A 9,344-nucleotide genomic window follows, 5' to 3' on the forward strand; every position below is an offset into this window, starting at 1 on the left:
TTCACCCGTTTGCCTTTGAACAGCCCTGATGAAGCCCTACAAAGTGGGGCGAAACTTTGGAAAATAAATAGTTGTAAACTATTTTTGTTTCTCCTTTGACCGCAACCCTGATCATCTTCCTATATGTAAGCAAATAAGTTTAGTGATCGAAGGATTATGTCAACTGATCTATATCATCACTATATGTTTTTCTTTGATTGAAATAATATATGTGCTTACTATTGACTTTTCATTGATTGTGTTGCAAAATTTTGCTTGAGTACTTTAAAATAGCATTCAGCTGTCGAGTACTACTAAAGATAACACTAACAAAATATTTTTTTTTACTTAAAATGCAAAAAAGGCTTCTATTTGACCATTGTTGGTGTTATCAATCAATTGTATTTAGAAATGATTGACATCAATGAAATGTTAATAAATATTGATTACCTATGTATATATTATGAGCACTTTAACTATTGATTTTGGCCAGGGAAGAGTTATGGATGAAAAAAATTGGTATTATTATTTAATTTGTATATTATATAATTGTAGTAAATAAAAAAGTAGATGGCGACACTGCTCCTCCAACAGGATACCTTTGTTTGGTACAGTCGGTCATGGCGTCTATTAAGGGAAACATATACTCTTTGTCTTTGTTTATAAAACCTTTCCCTAAATTCCACAACATAAATGAATGAGAGCCTGTCATTGGTTAGATTTGTATTAAATTATTAAATTTAATATTATTAAATTCCATGAAGTATCTTCTCTAATTACAATGAAAGTGCTGGCTTGCAAATTTTTATAGACATGGTTTAAGTTTTTAAGATAGAATATTGCAATTAGATATTAATTTTGTTGATTTTTAGGCTGAGTGACTAAGGGAATAATGTCAGATATTTGTTACAGGAGTAATATCATTATTCTATAGTAATAAAGCCCCACAAGTTCAGATTACAGAAAACAAAAATATTTTGTAAGTTTAACATTAAAAACCTGGTAATTGAAGTTTAACCTGAAGATGTATTATATATACAATATTATAATTAAAATAGAAAGTTTTTCTAAATTCTGTAGTTCTAAAAACATGGTCAATAAAATAGTATTATTTTTTAGGTTGCTGATATAAATTTGACTGTTGCAATAATTTTAGAGTTGTAATGTAAATAATTTGTATGGATTACGCTTATTTTCTGACAGCTTTCGAGGTAGGAAATTTTGTTATTGACCAAATTTATTATGTTTAAAGTATATATTTCAACTATGTTTTTTAATTCAATTGAATTATGAATAAAAAAGTCTATTATTACCAGCAATCAAATATGCAATTTGATATTTTATAATATTTTAACCATTGTTCAATCAACTTTATAGTAACTTGATATTTTGCCTGCTGATGCTTAATTCATTAGGTTTAGGTCCAGAGAAGCAATTAAATTTTCATTCATGAATGAAACTATTAGTCACACTGTTAGAACAATTAAGTTTCATTTAAACAATAGTCTAGTCAATAAAACATCAAAGTGCATTAATGCTGTGTAAATAATTCAGAAACAACAACATAATTCTAGCCATTGCCCATTTAAGAATTATGATAATGGATATTGTTATAATATGATAATATAAAAAGTGAATTATATAATGAATAGTGATATTTATTGAAAGATATTTTAGGAAATTATAATAACAGAAATAAGTTTCTAATCTATAGTAAGGTGGTCCTGGATCGGAAAGTTTAATTCTGAAACGTTAACTGTTTCGGAAATATAAAGAGAGAGAAATACTTTATTTATCTATGCTGCCTAAATACATTAGGTTGCTATCTCACACAGCATACTATAACTCATATATAGGAAATTAAAAAAGGAAGACTTTCCAAAGGATTATGACAAAGAAGGAATTAACATTATTCTAATTTGCTCACCCGTTAAAATTTTTCCTTGACCCATGACATCCATGCTTGAATAAAACTGTCCAAACAAGGCATTTTTGTAATTGTTAAACACCTGCTCTGTAAACAATTCAAGGTTATTTACACTCTAACTAAATAGATGGATAATGAACTTTAATGGTTGATTTATCTTTAATTTTGCTTGAGTGGATATCATGACTACATTGTGAGTGTACATAAAAAAATATTTTTCATAATGAGGTGTAGATAGTTGACCATAGATTAATAATTGGAGAAGATGGTCGAGGGGTGTGGTCAGCAAAAAAGAACATAAATAAACAAAAATTATTTATTCATGCCACGAATGATCAATTTTTATTTATTTGTTCTTTTTTGCTGACCGCACCCCTTGACCATCTTCTCCAATTAAAAATATTTTCCTATTCTTTACTATTTTATTCATTGATACATAAAAAATGGGGATTCATTTCATCAATTTTACATATTGTATGTCCTTTATGATTTGGTTTTATTATTTATACATTAAGTGATAATTATTGTATAGATTAGGAGTATTGGTGACAGTACCACTGGGTTAAAGATTTGAATATTTTTGAATACTCAAATAAATTTTCAACAATGTTTTCAGTGTTTCCAACTGGGATATTCAGTTGTTTCCTAACGTTGTAGTGTTGTCTTCCAACCTCAAGAACCCCACTATCCAGTAAGATTTGCTCCACTCTCAGAGGCACCTTGCAGGTCTTGAAAATCGGTAGGTACAATCCCTTTAGAACGTAGATGTGGGTCATGGCTGTATGTTCGGTGAGTATTTTGGCAAAGATTACTTACAGAGTTTAAGGCTATCTTTAATTTTTCCCAAGTTTGTCCAACTATCTGAGTACTTTTTTGTAACGCTTTCTTGTAATTATTTTCAGAGCTATCCTTCTCGTCTATTACCCATTGCTTGATGAACTTTGAAATTTTTAATTTCGACTGTCGATCTGTGATGAGGTTTTTAGTATCTATCAACTAGTCTTTAAGTTCCATTGTATCATCAGTAAATTAGTTTACTAATTTAGTGTGAATTTTAGTGTTTGCCAATATGAAACATGTTCCTAAGGAGTGATTAAGGAGTAAGGAGTGTAACCATTATTTGTTTTTCTATTGTCACTGCCTACTTAAGAATTTAAATTAATTATTACAATTTTTTTATCTTCATTGTTTGCAGCTGGAATCTCATCTTCATTCTCACACTCAGGGCAATCAGTAGATATATGGCCTGGTAGTTTATACATAAAGCAAGTAACAATGTGTTCACTGAAAAATGCTTGATAAGGGACATTGTCCTCCTTTATTAGTAGAGATGATGGGAATTTGATAAGCTCCTCTGATATGATGTTAACTTGGCTCCCAAAAATGAGTGCAAAGAACAACCATTGGTCTTGGTACCTGGACTTGACTAATCTCAAGTCTAAGCTTTCAAGTTCTTTTTCTATGGACAATGAGCTTTAGAAGGGCAAGCATTTGAAATAATGATCCATTTGGGTGGGTTAAATAAAAATTTCTTTATTGTCTACAACTATTGATATGTTCCTATTCAAATGGATGAATACTACTTCTTTGTTGCTGTAATCAATACAAAAGTAAAACTGATAAATTTTGGGTTAATTAAAGCTGCAATTTGAAGTATGTACGCTTTCTGTTTTATTCCAGGATAAGTATCTAGACAACACCATTTTTCATTTGGAATATGTCTCTGTAGAGGTGGCTTTGGAATAGCTGGCAGTTGTTTCTTGTTCTGTTGTTGGGTTATTATTTTGTAGGGTGTTATCCATTTCATTTTACTTTTCATTTGTTTATCTCATCATTTTAATTGGAATAGAAGACATTTAGGGACCTCCTGACATCATTATGGAGTTAAAAACTATAAGATGCCTAACCAATTGTATATATATATGTATATTTTCTACTTATTAATGGGGCATGCATCCTCAAAATTTCCAAATTATACAAAACAAAGTCTATTTTTAAATTCAAATCACTTAAAAACTAAAATTTTGGGACTGACCTGAAGGGTGTCTTGTCTAAACTAGTTCCAAACAGCTGTTCCTATGTTTTCTATCCAGACGATTGGTCTTCTGTAGACTGGTGTTTGACCAATGTAGTATGCCGAAGCTATAACTGAGAACAGCTATAGCCCAGGTGTGCATGGCCTTGATTTTCTATTTCTCAGTTAGCTGAGTTTTGTGCACTTTTTGTAACCCAATTTTTTTAGAAGCTCTTGTTGCATATTTTTTGGGGCCATTTTAAGGCACTGTTACATACCGAAATATTTATATCATTTATTCTTCCTTGATAAACTCTTCTTCATTAATCAGGATATTCTGCTATATATATATTCTACTTCTGAAGCAAAGAAAAAATTTGGTTACAATCATTAATAAAATGTATTTCATAGATTTTAAAGTGCTGATCATAGTAAAATGAATCACTAATCTCCAATAATGAAAATATAGTTACACTATAAAGTAGTAGTGGGAAAAACAAAGTAATATCTACAGCTATGTGATAACATAAAGTGTTCTCTTAAATTAACGAAAACAATTTTCAATTACAAATTAGTTCTAGAAGGAACTATCAACTCATCAAGAACTACTGAAAGTACTTTTCAGCTATATAATTGAGAAAAAAAAGGAAGATCTGCTACTGCCAGCACTAAGTCATCACTAAGCTATCTTTAAAATTAAGTGATGCATGTAAACTCATTCTTACCAAGTTGATTTCTGGCCAGTGAATATTCTCACCACTGACTGAGGGAAGGAAAAATTCTAATGAATAAGATAAATAAAAAATAAAGATCTAAAATAAACATATACTCTTCATAATTATTATTATGTTTTCTCTAGTTGTTTTATATCAATGTTAGTTTTTATTAATAACAGCTCATATAATTTATTTTCAGTTCATTGACTTACCAGAAATTCGGCAAAAATGATTTAAAGTTCAGTGAAATGGAACTAATTGGGATGAATTAGTTTAGTCCATGACCTAGAGTAAAACAAATGAAAAAAGTAGTTTTGGATGATCTTATCCACTTCCTAATTTAAAAGAACAGCAAGAAGTCATAATGTAGTTCCAGAAATATTCTCTAGAAAGCATTTAATATGCATGGGTTCAGTTGGTATAGTTCTGATATTTAGTATACTCACTAAAGCTATTAACAAAAATGTTCTTTGAGAGTAAAGAATAAAATTATTATATTGAATCAGTATGTGAATTTTCCAGTTTTTCTCTTTCAAATTGTCTTGGTTTTCAGAGATCATAAATAAGAATATGTAAAGTGTGGAGAAGCAAAACAGGTTACAATTTAATCATTACTATTTTTTTTTTATGCTTTCACACTATTTAAAATCCTTTATAAGGTAGTGCGATAAGAATGGCACACTTCTCAATACGTATTAAATCTAATCTGATTTCAAATTTAATATTAGGGTAGGAGTTCAAAAGTATACAAATCTTTGTAATAAAATGGCGTCGCATAGAATGTTAGTAAATTTATAGTTTTCTGTAAAAAACAATTGTCTGGATATAAAGCCATCATGAGACAAATTTAGAAATGGACTCAGTTTAATTAAATAACATAATTCATAAATCAAAATGGCTTAGTAGCCGAAACAATTTTTAAAGAAAAATTTACATTTGGTAAAATACTGTCCAGTCTTTTTATTATTGTTAATATTATTTACATCTTAAAAATTTATTAAGATTAGGGACACCTAAATTCCGGATTAGGGACACCAAAAAAGCAGCTGTTTTGCTTGGAGCACCAAATGAATCTTTTAATTTTTTCATTTTCATAAAAACAAAAATTAAAATAGTTTTTTTTTTTAAATTACTTATGTGTATTTCATAAAAAAAGTACATAAAATGTGTTTTTTTAAATTTATTTTTCATATAATAGTTTAATATTAAATTTTAATTATTAAGATAATAATAAAAGTTTCATATTATTATGAGTTTTTTCTTGTTTTCTTATTTCTCTTGTAAAATGGGATACATCCTGTTTTTCATTTTTTAAATTTGGTGTTGGTTAACAATATTTTAAAAAAATATTTCTTACATAATTTAAAAACTACTAACCCATTAAATTAAAAAAAAAATTATCTGAACATCTGAAAATCTGGATTTTCTTGAAAAATATTTAAAGTTGGATTTATCGAGGCGGTTGTGTTAGATCTGACTCAATGAGTGAGGTACTCTTGACCAGAAGGCCTTAACAATGCTTACTTAGATTACGTACTTCCGGTTTTACGGCCTTCCTGTTATTGAAGCGGTTTGGAACTGAGTGTTGGAGTTCCTGAGGTGGGTAGTCAGCTTATCGTGGACCTCTGTGGTAACGCGGAAATATTTTGATAACGTCCTTGGTTTTCTGGATTTCGAATTCTTCGAAACCCACAGACTTCAATTCACTGACGGCCTTCACTCTACTCGTTGTGTCATTGACCACTGTTGGGGGAGAGAGGCTTTTAATGTGCAATAAAACTTGAACTTTGTACATTTTTCACTTGAGTTTAAGCACTGCCATCAAAACAAATAATTTGAGGTACTTAATGCGCTAACCGTGCTAGCTTCGAAGGCTATCGGCTGGTTGGTTTTCCGGCATATTTCTTAGAGTGGGCGTAACCCTCTTCTAGTGGTGGCTTGTCATTGTTTGCCTTCATGGACTTCGGTTTCCTATTACGGCTGTTCTTCGAAGAGGTCCTTTTGGGTGCTGGGTGTAACTTCTATATTAAAACAAGAATACTAAGTGGTGAGTCTTGCGTATTGTCAAGGCCACGCTACCCTATTGTCCGTAGGGGAATACTCCACGTGATAAATGTAACTTAAATAGTACACATCTGCAGCATTTTTTTGTTTTAAATATTTTTTCCTCTCTTATTTTTTACTACGACTGTTTTGGTTGTTAGCTCGCCCGCTTTTGCCTGTTTGAGAGATTCTACGTATAAAAGGCATCCTGTGGATCAGCAGATTGTATTGGAATCTTTATAAACTACAATGATACATTTATGAATGTTACAATATCTTATATAGTTCTAAAATTGAGGTTGATAATACAAATATTAATATACGACGTTTGCCTAATGTCAATAGTTCCCGCGTTAGCTGGTAGGTTGTAGCGGTTTTGGAGGCTGTAGTAGTTACAGCATAGACCAACAGGTATTGGTGTCGGTACAGATTTACCCCGTTTAGTGTCTCCGCACCTAAGATATCTGTTCCAATGTAAAAAGAAATATTCATTGTTTTTATCAGAAATAATTTTACTAAGGTATGAAATGTCTGTAACTATTATTACAAAAAATACCTTTTTTATTGGGTAACACCAACTCAGCTGACATGCAAAGATCACTCTTTTTGGAGTGGGTGTAGAAAAGTATAAATCCTCAAAAGCCACGAAAACAAGACTGCAAATTTTTAATGTACTTTACCTCAATTTTTATGATACTGTTTTGCCTATAAAACAATTCGACATCATTTGATTCCAAGTAGGCCTCTGGAAGTCCCCAAAAGTAGTTAGGAAAATACATGTATATGAATCATTCTCTATAAATGTTGCTATTCAGTATCATACTTTTCCTAAAGTTAAAGTCGACATGCAGTGCTCCTTGATAAATTTGTGGATTATTTTGCCCCAGGTTCGGACTCGCCTAATGGTAGCGGCTGCCCTGCAATCGCACATACGCCATCGGACACTTTTACACTGCTGCTATCACCCACCTATAGCAGCTCATTAACAAATATTCAAAAATATATATCACAATAATACATTGAACAACAACGATATAACTTGCAGTTTGAGTTCTTGCTTAGGATGCCCTACGCCCTATAACTTTTTAACTTGTTGTACTTTACAATATATATGAATTTCATTGAATCTGCATAAATAAATGATAACTCGTGGTTAACTAGCTAACAACTCAAACAACGAGTTATCTCTTAGTGGCTAGTTAACGTGTTAAATTGGTCGAAGACTTAAAATTAAAGGTATATTTAATTACTAGAACATCATATATTTACTGAGACAACATTAGATAAGTTTTTTTTCTTTTTCTGAACTTTTTTCTGAAACTTAAAAGTAAAAAATAAAAAAGTTTAAGTAGGAGAAAAATAGTTTTTTATTTCTATATTTTAATTTGACCTGGCACTAGGGATGGGATATCGAAAGAAAAATATCGATATTGATATCGATATCGATATCAGATAGCAATATCGATATCGATATTATATCGGACCTAAAATATCGATATCGAAAATTTAACGAATTAAAGTAATAATAATTATAAAATGATACCATAGCAAGATATTGGAAGACTTATTTTATGTCATACCTTATCAAAATACATAAGAAACTCTTAATAAACTATGAAAAAAAGATACACCACGACAACCATATCATAAACATAAAAGATATTAACTAATATATAATTGTTTTATTGAAGAAAATTTAAAAATAGAATATCGATATTTTATTTGATAATTACATATTTATTTCAATATTTTCTGTTGTTGTAATATCGATATGGTATATAAGAACAATATTCTGATATTATTTTATCGAAATATCGATATATTGTTTAAAATGATTAAAATAACATATAGAAATTTTAAAATAGTAATATCGATATTACGTATTTATTTCGATATTATACATTGTTGTAATATCAATGTGGAATATAAGCAACAATATTCCGATATAATTTTTTCGAAATATTGATATATTGTTTAAAATGACTAGAATATTATATAGGGATTTTAAAATAGGAATATCGATATTTTATTTTGATAATTACATTTTTCTTTCTACATAGTTTGAATTATTGTAATATTGATATGGTATATAAGGACAATATTCCGATATTATTTTATCGAAATGTCTATATCTTGTTTAAAATGACTAGAATATTATACAGGGATTTTAAAATAGGAATATTGATATTTTCTTTTGATAATTACATATTTTTTTCGATATTTGACATTGTAGTAATATCGATATGGAATATAAGCAACAATACTCCGATATACTTTGATCGATAAATCAACATTTTGTTTCAAAATACTAGAACATTGAATAGAATAATTAATAATGGAATATCAATATTTTATTTTGGTAAATACATATTTATTTCGATATTCTCTATTGTTTTAATATCGATAAGGAATATAAGCAACAATATTCTGATATTACATTATCGAAAAATCTATATTTTGTTGAAATAACTAAAATATCAAATAGAGATTATAATATAGGAATATCGATATTTTATGTTGATAATTACACATTTAATTAGATATTTTCTATTGTTTTAATATCTATATGAAAGTATTTGCAATAATATTCCGATATTATTTTATCGAAATTTCAATATTGTGTTTAAAAATACTAGAACATTATATAGAATAATTAAAACTGGAA

The 9,344-nt window shown here is 29.2% G+C and overlaps 1 long non-coding RNA gene across 1 annotated transcript; it reads left to right on the plus strand.

Moving 5' to 3' along the window:
- Nucleotides 1-6: 6 nt before the first annotated feature.
- Nucleotides 7-5,061, plus strand: LOC136795584 (uncharacterized). The gene is made up of 3 exons (XR_010843207.1): nucleotides 7-1,190; nucleotides 2,523-2,645; nucleotides 4,836-5,061. It is a non-coding gene; the product is annotated as an uncharacterized lncRNA (long non-coding RNA).
- The last annotated feature ends 4,283 nt before the right edge of the window (nucleotides 5,062-9,344 follow it).

This window comes from Halyomorpha halys, unplaced genomic scaffold (genome assembly GCF_000696795.3).
Source record: "Halyomorpha halys isolate HHAL.00 unplaced genomic scaffold, Hhal_1.1 Scaffold1580.1, whole genome shotgun sequence".
Taxonomy (NCBI): domain Eukaryota; kingdom Metazoa; phylum Arthropoda; class Insecta; order Hemiptera; family Pentatomidae; genus Halyomorpha; species Halyomorpha halys.